The sequence below is a fragment of the Nuphar pumila genome, chromosome 2, assembly GCF_984573655.1.
Source record: "Nuphar pumila chromosome 2, dmNupPumi1.hap1.1, whole genome shotgun sequence".
Classification (NCBI taxonomy): domain Eukaryota; kingdom Viridiplantae; phylum Streptophyta; class Magnoliopsida; order Nymphaeales; family Nymphaeaceae; genus Nuphar; species Nuphar pumila.
This window is the reverse complement of record NC_143250.1, coordinates 106,571,753-106,591,267: the sequence shown is the minus strand read 5'-3', so window position 1 is coordinate 106,591,267 and position 19,515 is coordinate 106,571,753. Positions and strand designations below refer to the sequence as shown.

Here is a 19,515-nt window from a genome sequence, read left to right as displayed (position 1 = left end):
GGCAGCCACTACTAGTTAAAGAATCAATCTTGTGACACAACCTTTCTAATCCTAAATCTTTTAAACACATATACCTTTGATATTTTACACTTGATTCTCTGTCTTCATTTGAATCATGCATCTAGGAATCTGAAAGTTGGTCTCCATTATGCTTATCACTTTCCATCATCATACCCACTGCCATACTTGTACAAGCAGAAGAACAAGCATTTTCCATCATTATGGAATCACCCAAGAAAGTGGGTAATACAAGTGATGGCAACATATTTCCTCTACGCTGAGCAAGAGAAAAGGAAGATCCTTTAGAAGGTAAACTTGATATCTGACACCGAACTTGAATATATATTGGATGATGACACCCCTGAAGCCAACATCCACTCTTTTACATTGCCACAAACAAATTTTTACCTCAATTTGCTCCAACCATTTTCTTGGAAGGTGAGTCTCAAGCCCAATATCAAATGATGATGCAAATGAAGGCACAACACCTCTTGTAAGGGCTCTATGAAAAATCTCAACATCTAGGTTGTATGAGTCAACTCTCAAAATCTAGGTTGAGAGAGGGAGAGAGCATCGAGGTGAGAGTGAGAGAGTTGGGGTGAGAGAGAGGAGATAGCATTGAGGTGAGAGGAGAGTGAGAGAGTCAGCGACCAGAAGGTGGAGGCGATGGTCGATCACTCTAGCTCTTTTAGCAGAGACCCATCGGCCAATGCAAATGACAACTGAAGGGGACCGTTGTTGCAGCGCGAGGAGGTCGGCAATTAGATCAGCGTTAGATTCCTGCAAAATTTCGAAGAGGATCAAAATTAAAGGAACGAAGAAGAGGAGGAGGATGGGTCGAGCCATTTTTCACAGAGAGACGCATCGATGGGTGTGGCACGCCCGTCGATGCATTTTTTTTCCCTCCGTTCCTGTTCATTTTGTAAGAGGGGGAGGTGGATAAAAAATTACATATTATAAACGATGCGGTGAACGCCCAGAACATCATCCGCCGCATCCAATGTTTGTTGAAAATCATTGTTTCCAGCGTGATTTTCGTCCTAATCACGCTGAGAACAATGCATCAAACATACCCTAACGGTATTCCGTCAAAGCACCTCGATGAACGACAACCAAAACCTGTACAAATGAAATGCCCATCACATGGATGGGCCCCAATCCTTATTATTTTAAGTGTCTGGAATCAGAATCGTTTAAACGCTTCTGACATGATCCTTTCTCATTGAAAAAGGTGGCTTTTAAACAAGAAATTTGCTATCTATAATAACATGAATAAGGTTATATCTTCTTCTTATTCAACAAAAAAAAACTTGACTAAGATTATATCTTCACATAAGAACTTGTTCTCTACAATATCTAGATACATGGGATTTCATCACCTATGTTATGGTAGGTGCAGGTGACATGACAGGCAAAATGTTGAACAAAAAAATGTTGTTATCACTAGATTACTCTATAACTAACTAATCATAACTAATGGATTGGTATATGCGTTGAACAAAAAGCAACGCAGAACAAAAGCCAACAGTTCCCAGCATCAGGAAGAAACAGTAGCAGATGAAATCCATGTAATCAAAGAAGAATGATGTCTGAATGAAACCTAACATGTTTGAGTGCATGTAGTAATAATAAAAGCAGTAACAATAGGCATACGCTGTTGTAGATCCTCCACACAAAACAGATCTGCATACCATTACCCACAAAACATTAGGAAGTCTTTGTTGGAAAAAAATTGGCTTTCCCACAAGTGTAAATCGATGGAGGCAATACAACGATGACAGTGGAAGAAAGGTAAACCAACAGTGGAAACAAAAATAGCACACAAAGACTTATGTGGTTCCCTCTCAAATTAAGGTACATCCACGGCGACCAATAGGTCAGCACCTTCCACTATTTTCAAACAGAATTTACAAAGTGGCCAAAGGACATAAGCCCTTACAAACACACAAAGGTGTAACGAAATAAACAAAAGAGGATATACCTCACTGAAGAACAAAGAACGAATGGTCTAAAAAACCAGCCTCATGAAGCTGTCTTGAAAGAAGAGTAATAGCACTTCTTGCCTTTGTTCACAACACACCCTTTTGGTGCCCTAAAAGTGTTTCTCACACTTTCTTCCTGCTTTTTTAGCTCACTTTCTCTTTCATCCATCCCTTAAATAGAGGACGAGACCCGCATTTAATGTGAAAGACTAAACGTCTTGCACAACTTACAATGCGCCTGAATCACCTTATCACAAATTGTTATCCAACGAGTATTGCAAATCGCTATTCAACGAGTACTGAAACAAATCGCTATCCAGCGAATACTGCAAATCGTTATCCAGCGAGTACTGAAACAAATCACTATACATCTTAAAGCACTAACCACAAATCATCATTGAGAAATCGTTGATCCTCAAAACTCTGAACAGCTAAATTGTCATTCAGCTGTGAGGACTTCTACAAATCGTTATCCAGTGAATACTCTAAAACGTCCTCGAGAAGATCAAGCATTGTGCTTGGGAATTCTGCCGCAATAATGAATATGCATCGAACTACTGATGATGTCATAAATGATCAGTTATCAGACGATCCATTTTCAAGATAGATGGGTCCCATAAGGAGGGAAACCCAACAATTCTCCCCCTTCTCGACTTATAAGGAGGCTTCTATTATTCCTGCTAGTAATCGACACTTCTCAAGCTTGTCCTTCGGCAATGCCTTTGTCAACATATCTGATGTATTATCATCAGTGTGAACTTTCTCAAGTTGCAACAATTTGTCATTCAAGACATTTTGAATCTAGTGGTATCGAACATCAATATGTTTTGATCTTTAATGAAATGAGGAATTTTTACTCAAGTGAATTGCACTCTGGCTATCACAGTGAAGAACATACATTTCTTCCTTCAAGCCCAACTCTTGTAAGAATTTCTTCAACCACAATAATTCTTTACTTGCTTCTGTAATGTCGATGAATCAGCTTCTATGGTGAAGAGAGCTAAACATTTCTTTAATTTTGACTGTCATGCAACTGCTCTCCCTGCAAAAGTAATCAAATACCCAGAAGTAGATTTTCTACTATCGACATCACTAGCCATATCAGAATCTGTGAACCCATCAAGAATAGGTTCACCATTTCCAAAACATAGACTCATCTTCGAAGTGCAATGAAGATACCTTATAATCCATTTTACTGCTGCCCAGTGTTCTTTCCCTGAATTTGACAGAAATTGACTAATAACTCTAACAACATGAGCTATGTCTGGTCGAGTACAGATCATAGCATACATCAAATAACCTACTGTCGAAGCATAGATAATTTTTTGCATCTCGATTTCTTCTTCATCATTTGTAGGATATTGACTTGAGCTAAGTTTGAAATGCCCTGCAAGAGGACAATTAAAAGGCTTTACTTTATCCACGTTGAACCTCTCAAGAACCTTTTTGATATAATTCTCTTGAGATAACTAGATCAACCCATGTGATCTGTCACGAACGATTCTCATACCAAGAATCTGCTTTGCTGGACCTAAATCCTTCATGGCAAAGGTCTCACTCAGCTCCAACTTCAGCTTGTTTATCCTGCTGATGTCTTGGCCTACAATCAACATATCATCCACATAAAGCAAGAGAATGGTAAAATTTTCATCTGAAAAATTCTTCTCAAAGACATAATGGTTTGTGGAGGTTCTTGAATATCCATGCTCAGTTATAAAAGAATCAAACTTCTTATACCATTGTCTTGGTGCTTGCTTCAATCCATACAAGCTCTTCTTCAGCTTGCAGACAAGGTGTTCTTTGCCCTTGTCAATGAAGCCTTCAGGTTGCTCCACATAAATTTTTTCTTCCAAGTCACCATGCAGAAATGCAGTCTTTACATCAAGCTACTCAACTTCTAAGTTCATTGTTGCTGCTATACCAAGCACAGTTCGGATGGAGGACATCTTCACAACTAGTGAGAAGATCTCATCAAAGTCAACTCCCTTTTTCTGACCAAAACCTTTCACGACAAGTTGTGCCTTGAATCTATGTTGAGAGACGTTCCCATCAGTCTTCTGCCTAAAGACGCACTTGTTATTTAACACCTTCTTCCCTTTAAGTGGCTTTACCAGATCAAAGGTGTGATTTCCATGCAATGAATTCATTTCCTCTTTCATTGCCTTGAGCCACTCAAACTTGTTTTCATTCTTCAAAACTTCTTGAAAAGTTTCTGGCTCTTCTTGATCTATAATCATCACATACTCATTTTATGAGTATTTTCTGGATGGTTGTTTCTTTCTAGTGGACCTCCTTATCGGAGTTTGAGGAAGTGGCTCTTGGGGTGTTGGCTCCCCCTCAATTTTTGTCTCACCACTTCCTTCCTCTGAATCATTATGAAGAGGTGACATCTCCTCCATGAAATCATGAACAGTCGGTGCATCAAGGGGATCTAAGTCAACAAGATCACCTTTATTGGACTCTGATGGCTCAGACTTACTAATGTCTTCAATGGTTTGATTTTTTAAGAAGACAACATCTCAACTTTTGACCACCTTCTTATTAACAGGGTCATATAGTCTATAGTCAAATTTTTCATGGCTATAGCCAAGAAATATGTATTGCTTGGCCTTTGAATCAAGCTTGGATCTCTCTTCCTTTAGAACATAAACAAAAGCTCTGCAGCCGAACACTCTTAAGTGATCATAGGAAGCTTCTTTCTCAGTCCAAACTTTCTCTGGAACATCTCCCTTCAAGGGAATAGAAGGAGACAAGTTGATAAGATCAATTATTATCCTTATTGCCTCACCCCAAAAAGATCTTGGCAATTTAGAGTGTGACAATAAACATCTGACTCTCTCAAGAATGGTGCAATTCATTCTCTCGGCAACCCCATTCTATTGATTCATCATCCTCACAGTTCTTTCATGCTTGATGCCATGATTGATGCAATACTGATCAAATGTCCCAATATATTTGCCACCATTATCCGAGCGAACACATTTCAATTGTTTGTCAGTTTCTCTTTCAGCCATGACCTAAAAATGCTTGAATACATCTAGAACTTGGTCTTTAGTTCTCAGTGTATACGCCCAGACTTTCCTAGAGTGATCATCTATGAAAGTCACAAAATACAATGCACCACCAAGTGTCTTGACCTTCAAAGATTTATACATATCAGAATGTATAAGATCTAGAACATGAGATTTTTTAGATACAATGCTTCTATGGAAAGAAACTTTATTTTGTTTACCAAGGAAGCAATGAATACATGGTTTTAAAGATGTACCTTCTGCCCCTGCTAGGAGCTCTTTCTTGACCAGGACTTGCAACCCCTTCTCGCTCATATGCCCGAAACTTTTATGCCATAACTCTGTGGATGAGCCATTCTCCACAACATTCACAACACTCTTGCAGATCTTTGCTTGCAAAGTGTAGAGGGAGCAGGTCTTCGTTCCTCTTGCTACCACCAAGGAGCTTTTGGTTAGCTTCCACCTTCTGTCACTGAAGGTGTTGTTGTAGCCTTCATCATCCAACTTTCTAGCAGAGATTAGATTCAGTCGAATGTCTGGTACATGCTTAACATCTTTGGGCAATAATTTGCAGCCAGCATTTGTTTCCAAGTAAATGTCGCATATGCCAACAATCTTTGACACATCTTCATTTTCCATTCAGACATTCCCAAAATCACTGTGTGAATAGGAAGTGAAGAAATCAGTCTGTGAGGTAACATGAAATAAAGCTCTAAAATCAATTACCCAATCAGTCGCTTGATCGGTCAAATTGATGCTAGTACTATCATAGATAACCATGAGCTCTCCATCTGTAACTGATGTTGTGGCACTTTGCTTTTCTTCTAAGCTTTTCTCTTTGTTATGCTCCTAGAACTTGAGCTTCCCACACTCATGCTTTATGTTCTCTTTCTTGTGGCAATAATAACACTCAATGTCTTTCTTTGAACTCGAGTGTGAGTGACCTCTGAATTTGTCACGATAGTGCGGAGTCTTGCTCTTACTCCTTCTCCCTCGATTTTCAATCACAAGTGCCTCAGAGAGGGAAGGACCTGATGATTTTCTGCTAGTTTCTTTATTCGGCAGACTGCTGGTAACTTGGCTCATTGTTACCGTTCCATCAGGTGCACAGTTACTAACTGTGACCACCAAGGTTTTTCAACTCTCAGGAAGGGAACTAAGAAGCAACAAGGCTTGCAACTCATCATCAAAAGTGATTTTCATTGTAGCCAACTGATTTACAATGCTTTTGATCTCATTTAGATGCTCTGTAATAGAGCTGCTTTCTTTATATTTGAGGTTCACAAGCTTTCAAAATAGAAAGGCCTTATTCACTGTCGTCTTTCTATCATAAAGACTTTCCTGTTTGGTCCAAATACCATGCACAGAAGTTTCTGTGGATACATGATGAAAAACACTATCATCAATCCATTGCCGAATGAAATCAGCAGTTTTTCTGTCTAGCTTTTTCCACTCATCATCTTTCATCTCTTCTGGTTTGCTGCTATCACCCTCTATAGGTCCATCCAAATCTTTACAAACTGAGAAGTCTTTCATTTTTGTTTTCTTGGTCATCCAGTTTGTGTCATTCAAACTGATCATACGACCGACGTTGTTCTCCATGACTTCACACACAAATATAACGAACTGATATTAAAGGAACCAAAGCTCTGATACCAGATATTAGAAAAAAATTGGCTTTCCCATAAGTGTGAATCGATGGAGGCAATACAACGATGACAATGGAAAAAAGGTAAACTAACAGCGGAAACAAAAATAGCACACAAAGATTTACGTGATTCCCTCTCAAATTGAGGTACGTCCACGACGACCAATAGGTCAGCATCTTCAATTATTTTCAAACAGAGTTTACAAAGTGGCCAAAAGACATAAGCTCTTATAAATACACGAAGGTTTAACAAAATAAACAAAAGAGAATATACCGCACTGAAGAACAAAGAATGAATGCTCCGAAGAACTAGCCTCACCAAGCTGTCTTGAAAGAAGTGTAACAGCACATCTTGCCTTTGTTCACAACACACCCTTTCGGTGCCCTAAAAGTGTTTCTCACACTTTCTTCCTACTTTTTCAGCTCTCACTTTCTCTCTCATCCATCCCTTAAATAGAGGACGAGACCCGCATTTAATGTGGAAGACTAAATGTCTTGCATAACTTACAATGTGTCTGAATTGCATTATCACAAATCGTTATCCAGCAAGTACTACAAATCGCTATTCAACGAGTACTAACGAATACTGCAAATCGCTATGCATCTTAAAGCACTAACCACAAATCACCATTGACAAATCGTTGATCCTCAAAACTCTGAACAACTGAATCATCATTCAGCTGTGAGGACTTCTACAAATCGCTATCTAGCGAATACTCTAAAACGTCCTCGAGAAGATCAAGCATCGTGCTTGGGAATTCTGCCGCGATAATGAATATGCATCGAACTACTGATGATGTCATAAATGATCAGTTATCAGACGATCCATTTCCAAGATAGATGAGTCCCATAAGGAGGGAAACCCAACAATTTTTATGTATGTCACCTGGAACCCGGTCACTTAATGCCCCCCTCCCATCCTCCTGCTAGGTAAACCCCGAGTGTGATAACCAACACTCAAGCCCTTACTGATTCCACCAGTCCAAGCTCGGCTTGTTTCTTTGTCGATCGAGCCAAACCAAACTTAAGCTCATGAAAAGCTCAAGCTAAACTAGCCAATCCCAAGCTAGCTCATTTACAAAAAAAATATATGTTTGAGTTACTAGAATTTGGACCCTAAACCTAAGCCAAGCTCAAATTGGCTCATGTACAAAAACAAAAAAAAACTCTCAAACTTGTAAGCAATAGGGTAAAGTCTAAACATATTGTTTGCAAGCCAAAACTTCAACCATCTACACTGTTATACAGAATATATGTAAAATATATGTCATTAATTAACGCGCCTACAAGAGTTGAGCCAAGACAAACATTGGTTGTTCACGTTTGGCTTGTCAAGCCTATTTCACTAGTTTCAACGAGCTCTTTACAAGCCAAACATTTTTAGAAGATTTTTATTTTGAGAAGACTTTACAAGCCAAACATGAGCCAATCTATAAGCAATTCATCCTGTTTTCCTTACCTAACTTTGGTGTTATGACAATGAAGTTGTACACGATACTTCAAGTACAAGGTTTTTATGATGAACAAGTGAATCAACTGCATTTCAGCTAAGGCAATGAAGAAAGATAACAAGAATTGAAGAATTCGATGAAGAATCTTTGAAGACTATTGTGCAAATGTAAATTTCCTTAAATGTCTTAGATTCTTGTAAGAGTCTTACTTAGAGTGCATATCTCACTTGCATTACACCTAAAAAATCTTTTGCAAAAACTTTTCTAAAAGAACCCTTGACAAAAATTAATTTAGAAAAATCTTTACTCACATTTTCATGTTTATCAGTCGACCAACTTTTTTGCATCAATTTTTTAAAGCAAAATGTCAACTTTCTGATTAGTCAACTAATCGACTCTTAGTCGACCGGACACAATGTTTGATTTCTGAAAAATTTAGCAGGAGTCGACTGAAGGTTTTCTTAGTCGACAGGACAGAATATTTGATTTCTGAAAATTTTAGTAGGAGTCGACTAAAAGCTTTTTTCAGTCTACTGATGATTTCATCAGTCGACTAACTTTTTCTTTAGCCGACTAATTTTTAAATTCCAAAATTCAAAATTGTTCTGTAAAAAATAGTAGTCGACTGACGATAACTGTCAGTCTGCTAATATTTGATTTTAGTCGACTAACTATTATTCCAGTCGACTAATATAACCATTTTCTAGAAACTTTTAAAAGGTGTGTCTTTTTATTTTTCAAACGAATTGACCATTCAAAAGTGACTGTTTTGACACCCTTTCATACCCTCAACGTATGAGATGTTTCAACTATAAATATGAGTGCATTCCACACTCAAAAACATCGAATTACATTGAATTACAAAGATCAAATTCTTTGTTTTTCACTCCTATTCATTCAAGTATTTATTTTCTCACTCGATATTTTTACTCCAGTTTTTCACTCAAATTCTTTTGAGGGATAGTGAATTTGTGAGTTGCGTATTTCAACAACCTCAGAAGCCAATTGCATTTCATCTGCATTTATAAGAAAAAGTCGTAGGTTGATTGTAAGTTATTTATTTCTTTTTCTCTGTAAAAGGAAAAAGATCTCCTTTGTTTAAAGGAGGTGTTTGCTTTCAGTAGGGTTGTTACTGAAAATGGGACTGGATTTGGTTTGTATATTTTTGTGGTGACACAAGGTTGATAGTAGAAATCTCAAGTGGGTTTTGCTTGGGGACTGAATGTAGGTCAAGAAAACAGAACCAAGATAAAATCTTGTGTTCTTTGTATGATTGTTGTGTGAATTTCAAAATCCTTCAAAATTCCAAAGATGTTATTTAAAAGCACTATCCACCCTCCTCTAGTGCTCGTTGCCTCGATCCTACAACACTTTCATTTGGTATCAGAGTAAGGTTTGTTATATCATGATTTTACCATCATCTAGCATGGCAACAACATCGTCTTCTTAGCACAAAGAAGGATGTTCATCAGTTCGTTCTCCTCTCTTTGACGGAACAAATTATGACTATTGGAAAATAAGAATGACAATATTCTTACAATCTATGGATCTTGAAATTTGGAGAGTTGTTTCAGAAAAGTATCATGCACCATCAACTGATTTCAGCCTATGGACCGATGAATCAAAGAAGACTACTTCACTCAACGCCAAAGCTATGAATGCGCTATATTGTGTCGGTGACAAGGTAGAGTTCAATCGTATCTCTCAATGTTCTACAACAAATGAAATTTGGCATACTCTTCCTGTTACTCATGAAGGTACGTCAAAGGTAAAGAAATCTAAGATTGTTTCTTTAGTTCATAAATTTGAATTATTTAAAATGAAGCAAAATTAGTCTATATCGGACATGGTAACAAGAATGACTGATATTACTAACACTCTAAAATCCCTTGGAAAAGAATATTCACAAGTGGATTTAGTTAAAAAAATTCTAAGGTATTTAACTATTGAATGGGAGAGAAAAACCATAGCAATAGAGGAAGCAAATGATTTAAACACTCTTTCTCTTGAAGATTTGGTTGGCAACTTAATGGCATATGAAATCCAACTTCATAATAGATAAGAAGAAGAACCCAAAAAAAAATCTCTTGCTTTCAAGGTCACTTCTGACTTTGAAGATTTAGAAGAAGATGAAGATATTGCCCTCATCACTAGGTAATTCAAAAGATTCATCAAAAGGAAAGATTTCAAAGGAAGGTAAAGAAAACTGATTCTTTCAATCTTAATGAAGTCAAGTGCTTTAACTGCAAAAATGCAGGACACATCAAGAAAGATTGTCCTCTTCTCAAAATCAAGACTAAAGACCAATTTAAGAAGAAAAAGGTGTTTCAAACAAGTTGGGATGAAAGTGATTCCTCCTCCGATGAAGAATCAAATGAAGAAGTCTCCAATATGTGCTTTATAGCACAAGAAGACTCGGTAAGTCAATTTGAGTATGATGATTTATTAGAAGCTTTTAATGATTTATATACTAGATTTAAGCATCTAAGTTAAGAACTGAAAACTTAACTCTTGACTCTAAAAATAAAGTGTTACTTCAAGAGATAGAAGATCCCAAGAAGGAAAACTCATGTCAAGCATCTGAGATAAAAGAAATTAGAATTATAACCAATGTCTTATAAGAAGAAATATCAAGTCTGAAAGAAAAATCAAATGATCTTCTTTCTATAGTGACTAAGTTCACTAATGGCCAAGAAAATCTAGAAAGACTTATTGGTTCTCAAAGATGCCCGGTTAATAAAACCAAATTGGGATATAGTTTCTTTGATACTCAAAATAGACCAAATTATGTGGTAAAGAATCAAAGTCAAAATTCTCAATCATTGGTTCAAAGAACTCAATTTTCTAGTCATAATAAAAATACATCTAATCATGGTACATATAAAGCTTATAAGCCTAGACATAATTACTCTAGAAATACTAAATCTTTTTATAGAAAGAATACTTATTCTCAAAGGAAACCAAAATTCAAATGGATATGGGTTCCTAAGACTAACGCTCATAGACCTGAAAATAAAAAAGGGGTCAAATGTTTTATCTTCCAATTTTGTTGTAGGTACACAAAATAAGAAGCACATAGATCTTAGACAGCGGTTGTTCCAAACATATGACTGGAAGGCCGGAGTTATTTTCCACCCTCCAAAGTAAGGATGGAGAAACCATCACCTTTGGTGACAATAACAAGAGAAAAGTAATCGGTATTGGTAACATTGGTAATCCAAAGTTTCCCTTAATAGAAAATGTTCTTTTAGGAGATGGTTTAATGCATAATTTATTATTCATTAGTCAATTATGTGTCAAAGGTTTTTTCGTTTCTTTTGAACATGATTTATGCTTAATTTCTAATTTTTGTTCTAAAAAGATTATTTTTAAAAGTAAAAGAAGGAATAATGTATATGAACTTTATCTAGATGAGTTACCCACTTTTAATGAAAAATGTCTTATCGCTTCAAATGAAATTCAATGGTTATGACACAAGAGACTTGGACATGTTAACTTTAAATTAATTTCTAAGTTATCCAATAATGATCTTGTTAAAGACCTACCTAGAATACTATATAAGAAGGATCACTTATATGATGTTTGCCAAATAGGTAAACAAATCAAGAGTTCTTTCAAAGCAAAAGATATAATTTCAACAAAGCATCCTCTTAAACTTTTACATTTAGATCTATTTGGACCATCTAGAATTCAAAGTTTGAATGATAGTAAATATGCTTTTGTTATAGCAGATGATTATTCATGATTTACTTGGGTGATTTTTTTAAAAAGCAAAGATGATGTTTTTTCTGAATTTTCTAAACTTTGTAAAAGACTTACTAATGAAAAATATGTTTTGCAAAAGAAAATCTTTGATGAAACTATTTTTAAACGCATGAAACTTACCTATCTAGTTCCTTCATCATTTGGATCTCCTACATCTTTTAAACAATCACCATCCCCTCTATCGCCTCCATCTCAAGGCAATAGGAAGAGATTCTCTACTGAAAAAGATGATGAAATTCTCAAACGCATTGAAGCTTTGAAACTCCAACAACATACATTTCGTGAAGATATTACTCAGAAGCTTTCATCCATTCAGTCTGATATCACTGAACTCAAAGAGATGATCAAACAACACTTCTCTTGAACTTTGTTTACTATTATTGCTTTGATAAAACAACATTTCTTTTTCTAAACATTGATAATTTTTGGAGTTGTAATATTTTGAACTTGAATTTGCATTTTGCTTATGCTATGACTGCACTTACTCATTTTGATTATAACAAATGGGGAGAAGTATGTTATATATGGGGAGAAGAAATTTGCATAAGAACCATATGTTATATGTGCTTTAATATTGCTAACTTCTTATGTTTTGACAGCATATTGATAGAGAGAGTAAAATCTCCATCTGTGTATCATTGCTCTATTTGTGACTAGTTTGTCATCATAAAAAAGGGAGAGATTGTTACGACAATAAAGTTGTACACGACACTTCAAGTACAAGGTTTTGATGATGAACAAGTGAATCAACTACATTTCAGCTAAGGCAATGAAGAAAGATAACAAAAATTAAAGAATTCGATAAAGAATCTTTGAAGACTAGTGTGCAAATATAAATTTTCTTAAATATCTTAGATTCTTGTAAGAGCCTTACTTAGAGTGCATATCTCACTTGCATTACACCTAAATATTCTTTTGAAAAACTTTTCTAAAAGAACCCTTGACGAAAATCATTTTAGAAAAATCTTTACTCACATTTTCATGTTTATCAGTCGACCAATAGACTCATCAGTCGACCAACTTTTTTGTGCTAATTTTTCAAAGCAAAACATCAACTTTCTGATTAGTCGACTAATCGACTCTTAGTCGACCGGACAGAATGATTGATTTTTGAAAAATTTAGCAGGAGTTGACTGAAGGTTTTCTTAGTCGATCAGACAGAATGTTTAATTTATGAAAATTTTAGCAGGAGTCGACTGAAAGCTTTTTTCAGTCTACTGATGATTTCATCAGTCGACTAACTTTTTCTTTAGCCGACTAATTTTCAAATTCAAGAATTCAAAACTGTTTCGTTAAAAACAATAGTCCACTAACGATAACTGTCAGTCTGCTAATGTTTGATTTCAGTCGACTAACTATTGTTCCAGTCGACTAATATAACCGTTTTTGGAAACTTTTAAAATGTGTGTCTTTTCATTTTTCAAATAAATTGATCATTCAAAAGTGACTCTTTTGACACCTTTTCATACCCTCAACGTATGAGATGTTTCAACTATAAATATAAGTGCATTTCACACTCAAAAACATCGAATTACATTTAATTACAAAGATCAAATTCTTTGTTTTTCATTCTTATTCATTCAAGTATTCATTTTCTCACTCGATATTTTTACTCCAGTTTTTCACTCAAATTCTTTTGAGAGATAGTGAATTTGTGAGTTGCGTATTTCAACAACCTCAGAAGCCAATTGTATTTCATCTGCATTTATAAGAAAAAGTCGTAGGTTGATTTTAAGTTATTTATTTCTTTTTCTCTGTAAAAAGAAAAAGATCTTCTTGGTTTAAATGAGGTGCTTGCTTTCAATAGGGTTGTTACTGGAAGTGGGACTTGATTTGGTCTGTATGTTCTTGTGGTGACACACGGTTGATAGTGGAAATCTCAAACGGGTTTTGCTTGGTGACTGGATGTAGGTCAGAAAGACCGAACCAGGATAAAATCTTGTGTTTTTTGTGTGATTGTTGTGTGAATTTCAAAATTTTAAAGACGTTATTTAAAAGCACTATTCACCCTCCCCTCTAGTGTTTGATCCTAGAGCACTTTTAGTACCTTAGGAAACTTCATCTTTCTCACAAGCCCTAACAAAAGCCAACTTTATTTTATGGTTATTATATTGAATTGGGGAAACCAATGGCCTCCTTATGACTATCCGGTTGAAGACAGCATTCTAAATTTAGTAAATGCCCCTAATTATTTTCTTTAAAAAATAAGACTGGTGCAAGCATTTTTTATGATACCAGTATGAGGGACTTGCTCTCCGCATGCACTAGCTATAGACAAAACTAGTCATAGTTTTTGGGGCAATGTTTTTTTACAAACGCCTCTGGATCTTCATAGTGCAAGTTGTTCGGATTGAATGGGACTTCATAGATGCATTCAACATGTCCGAAATAATGGGGATCAGCTCTTGAATTACTTTTTTTGGATAATTCAAGAGAAACCCCTTTCCCAACCCCTCACAAGTTGGTAAAATCCTTGAGATCTCCCTTACCCACCGGGGAGTACACCCAGCTTTGACCTTGTGGCATGAGATGCCAATGGTGGGTTTCGAACGTGTGACATCCCGTCAACTTCACCCATGTTTTTTTGTGTCATAATTAATACAGTCTTATGACCCGAGAAAGTATTGCATATGGTAGGTAGGTTGTTGATTTTTGAAGCTTTATAAAAACCTATCTCCATTCCATATTGTTATAGGACAATCCAAGAGCTGACTCCCACAAAAAAAAACAATATAGGTCACTTCTGTTTATTTTATGAAAAACAACAAAAAATAAAAATTAAAGGATTCATTTCTTGGGACCCAAGGGTTAGAAAATAATGTAAGGTGCCATTTTCAACTTAAAAAATCTAAGGACATAGAATCCAAACAAGATCTATAAAGATCTCAACGATCTTAAAAAACTGCCTAAAGGCATGGTTAGAATTTTCGACCTTTAATGAAACACTTTTTTTTTGGCAGTGACAAAAGCTTAAAATCGGAGAGATAATTAGCCAGCATTTCCTCGTGATAAATTGAAGTTTTTTGTTCTGCTTGGATTTTTATCAGAAAAAAATATTAAATAAGGACAAAGAAATAATATAAAAAATTAAAAATGTAATGTCAGACCATATTTGATCTTTTAAAGTGCAGATATAACATCTCCTTTTCCACTTCTTTTTCAAAAAAACAAATGCCATATTTATCACTACGTTATGAAGTCACACACACACACACCCTTATTGAACCCCAATCGGGTATAGCATTCACAGAAGGAATTGTTGGGAGCGGTGATGAAATCGGTAAATTTGACAATATCTTCACGAGGACGTTGCCATCACCATTCCAGCTCTCATATGCCTTCCCTCCCAAAATGGTTATGAACGATCTAGGGATGTTGTGTGTGTGTGTGAAACGGGGCCCCACCTGGCCTAGTCTTGTTTGGGCCGAGAGGACATGAAATTGAGAATGGATTGGGGATGAAGGTTAAAATCAAAACCAGTGTCTAATGGAGTTGGCATAAACTTACTCTTGCCTCCATCCTGTCATGTCCTCAATCTCCATTAAAGAAATTATTATCATACCCTTATACATGTTATAAAATCCTATATATATATATAGAGAGAGAGAGAGAGAGAAATTGGTAGCTGCTCACTTATTGGGTGCTAAATGAGGTTTTCTGCCCTTTTGGTATTTTTTTTTCAGTTCCAACCCTATAAATGTGTTAGCATGGTGGATTTACGTATTTTCGACCCCATTAAAGAAATTGGAACCCGCACTTGGATAACGTATTTTCGATGAAAAAAATGATATTTAGAGCCTCAAAAATTTACAAAGATTTTGGACCGCTGATTTTTCAAATTTGTAAGTCTACCTATGATGGAATCCAACACTTTAAGAGATGATCCCTATAAATTCAAGTACATAAATCAAATCTGTATGATCAGAATTTATAAATAAAATGAAAACAAAAACTGAAAAAACCCATTTAGCACCTAACATATGATCTACTACCAATCACTGTATATATTTTCAACATCAAACCCTTTGTCAAATCTCTTCACTCTTCTTCTTTTAACTAGCTGTGCAAACTCCCATTTCTTTTCTCCTTTTTCTAATGGCCAAAGGCAGCGGCAGAAGGCCACAGCAACAAAAAGTAGTAATGGCAAAAAGACCGAGAAAACAGATCCCCACCCTACCTCGCCCCCATTTGGATCAAAGATGAAGGACATGAAACAGGAAATAAACCCGGGAAGAAGGTTAAAAACAAAACCGGTTTAGAAATGGCAAGAGGCGGGGATGGAAGACAAAATTTTGAGATGGGGGCAAGGTTGCTACCCTGTTCTCTACCCTTGCCCCAGTCCACTGCCATCCCTACACGATCCCATCATTTGAAAATACTGGGTTTCATCATACATTCAATCCTAGCCATCCAATCAATGGGATAACTATGATTGAATGTGTGATGCAACCTATCTTATTTCAAATGAGGGGATGGGCCAAAACAGTGGCTCCAATCAACGGAGATGTTTGGGAGTTGGTGAATCCCCGGTCATTGTTGAAATCTGCTCATCATAACACCATCACCATTCCCAACACCGCTCTCATATGTCTCCCCTCCCAAAACGATGGCTCCAACTTGGGATTGAAATCTCCATCGCCACTCTAAACTACGGAACAAAGCTGAAAAAGAAATGAACCACTTACCTCCACCACCATCGGTAATCTTCGGCAGCAAGCTGGAAGTACGTCAGTACTACTGTAACGACAGCAGTATCAATGATGAGAAAGATGAAGATGACTAAGAGGATGCCATAAATGGCATACGAGTTGTGGCCCCATATACTGGCTAAAGCGTTGTAAAGCTCAATGTGGATGATCCCATAAGGCAGAAGCCCTGCCATCACCATCTGCAGGAAAGTTCTCGTGCGCCAACTCAATGGGGGGATCTCTCTAGGCCACTTTGTGGTCTGACATGGAGCTTGGAACTTGGTGTTTCTGTTCTTGCCAGCAATCCCACCCAAACCAAGCATAGGTAATGCAATTGCTACCCATATCAAGAATATCACTATGGTGCTTTCAAGTGGAAGTGCAGCAGTGGTGCCATGTGCTTTGGCAACCGTTTTTAGCAAAGAGAAGGTCATGAACAGAGGCAAACAGAATAAGCATTCAGTCAGCAACAAATTCTTTACCTTTAAAAAGCAAGCCATAAGCCAAAAGTAGAATGAGTTAAGCATGAGTCTGATTAATTATCTGATTTTTTACCATCGAAGAGAACATTACCCAATTCTCTCCTTCCATCTGGCAATAGAAGGAAGTTGCAGTGTAACCTGCAACAGCTGAAGTAAAAGCATGCGCAAGAACCAGCGCAGCCAACAGAGCTCCCCGGTTGTACCCATAGAAGCCCAACCAGTGTAAGCATGAGTGTGATTATTGTCCTAATATTTCACAAAAACCATGAGATCATGTTAGTACCGTCTAGGAATCGACGTCCTATTGAAATTAAATGACCTGGACATTCTCCGGAAACCTGTAGGCAGTAGGTTTGCCAGGTCCAAGAACAGAGAAAACTTTCACAGGCATACTTTCTCACTTTTATGAAAATTAGCATGCCTTTATTTAGGTGTTTTTTTTTTTTTTTTGGAAAAGCCAACATGTTTGGTCTACTTTCTTATATGAGAAAGTGGTTTACAGACATTGAAAACATGAAAAAATTTAGAGTTTATTCGGCCAAAGACTAGGATTTTGATCGCCAATGGTAAGTTAATTAAAGCCATGTAGTTAGTCCAGTTGAGGCAAATTTAAATTCTCACTGCTTGTGTGCATGTCGAAGCAAGACTAGCTAGCAAGATAAGCTCCAACTCAATAACTGATGAGAAACTGAGCTGCGGTACGAGCCAACTCCACTGCTGTTGGTTATGACCCGAACCAAGCACCAGAACTCATGCATGGAGCCCAAATCTATTGATTCTGAGAGTGACCCACTTGACAACAACCGACTTAGTACTTACAGAGTCAACAACTGAGTCCCGCTCCCAATTACAGCTGCAAGCAAGGACTTGTATTTGGGGAATCTGAAAACGTCACCTTTAATGCCCCTCTATCCAGCCTCCATCTGCAGTTTTGCCAACTCTTCATCAATCGGAATCCTGCAGACACACACACACACGCACACAGAGGTACATGCATAAATATAAGCAAGATATGTAACACATCATTCATGAACCATGATGGGAAGGGGATGATTCATACTTGGCAAGGCTGCCCTTAAGCATTCTCCTTAGAATCAGTGCTGGCCACCAGCTGAAAAGCAACAACACAACAAAAAGATTGGCAACTGAGAGCCAACGTATGTCCGTCTCCATGATCTGATCGGGGGAGGTAGATAGTAGAAACACATCTGCATTATCTATCCAATTCACTGAGTATGTGAATTCCACATCGACCTCTTCATCCTTGGAGGCGTCCAGTGAGATCATGTGGTCTGAGAGAGGAGGTTTGCCTGGACGATCTTATCCCCACTGTACAGTATGGAAATCGGCGTGCTGGAAGAGCGCGAACGAAAAGTTCACATAGTTCATCCTCACCCAGGGATCAGGTGCAATGTGATTGCACAGAAAATGTGTGCCTCACAATCTCATGCCATGACACCTGTCCGATTCAAGCTCTGGCCACAATCCGAATTTGACAAGTGTCATAGTCATCCAGCAAGGTGGAACCGCACATGTTGTGGTGCAATCACATTGCACCTGATCTGCCATCTCCTCCAAGCTCTGGATCTTCCCTACAAAACCCCAGAGGGGCAGGTCACCAAAGTACATCTGGTAGTAGTAATCTTCTATGATGGCATTTCTGAACTTGGCAACTTCTTCCCTTGACAGCTTCTTCCTACAAATAGAAGTGCTTCTTCCTACAAATAGAAGAGGAACTCGAGTTTGTAGGGGGGCTCAACTAGACGGTTGTCGTTCAGAACTTCACCAAGAGTTGCTTTCCTTTGCCTCACATGCTCTGCGATCATGTTAGCAAATGAGAGAGAGAGAGAGGAAAACATTCACCATTCAACATTACCAAAATACATCCAACAGAATATTGGATGGGAGAGAAACGAAAGATAAAGATAAGAGCAAAACAGCCACAACCTAGATGGTGATTGTGCATAGTTCACAGTACAAGCAGATCAACCCCTCCCTCTACTATGTAATTTAAGAGTCAGATGCACATCGGACATGACCCGTTGGTGAAGCCTTCCAAAATCGAATTTGATGCCCTTGAAGAAGATGTAGTTTCTTTCAGTCCAGATCACCCACCATGCTGAAAGCAACCAAACCCGCTACAATAATCTCCATTTTTTTTGTGTCGTACAATCATGAGACCAAGCAAGAGGTCTCGAATAACGGAACACGGACGAATTTGAACAGGCGGTGCACCCCAGGTTTGAAAAAATAAGTCTAGAACGGTCAGGCAGAGCCAAAATAGGTGAGTCGTGTTCTCTATTGCCTTCTCGCAAAGAACACACATGCTGGAAAATTGAATCCCCCATTTCCTGACATTAATTTGGGTTTGAACACGATTCAGAGCCACAAGTCACGCCAAAGCTTTTGCTCTTGGGGCAGGCCCCTTACCCCACATACAATCACTGGGAAACCAGTCCATCCCACGTTGTGGAAACTAACCTGGTAC

At 37.5% G+C, this 19,515-nt stretch overlaps 1 pseudogene; it reads right to left on the bottom strand.

The window, feature by feature from the left end:
- Positions 1 to 1,463: 1,463 nt before the first annotated feature.
- Positions 1,464 to 18,314, bottom strand: LOC149846587 (transmembrane 9 superfamily member 4-like; annotated as a pseudogene).
- Positions 18,315 to 19,515: the final 1,201 nt, after the last annotated feature.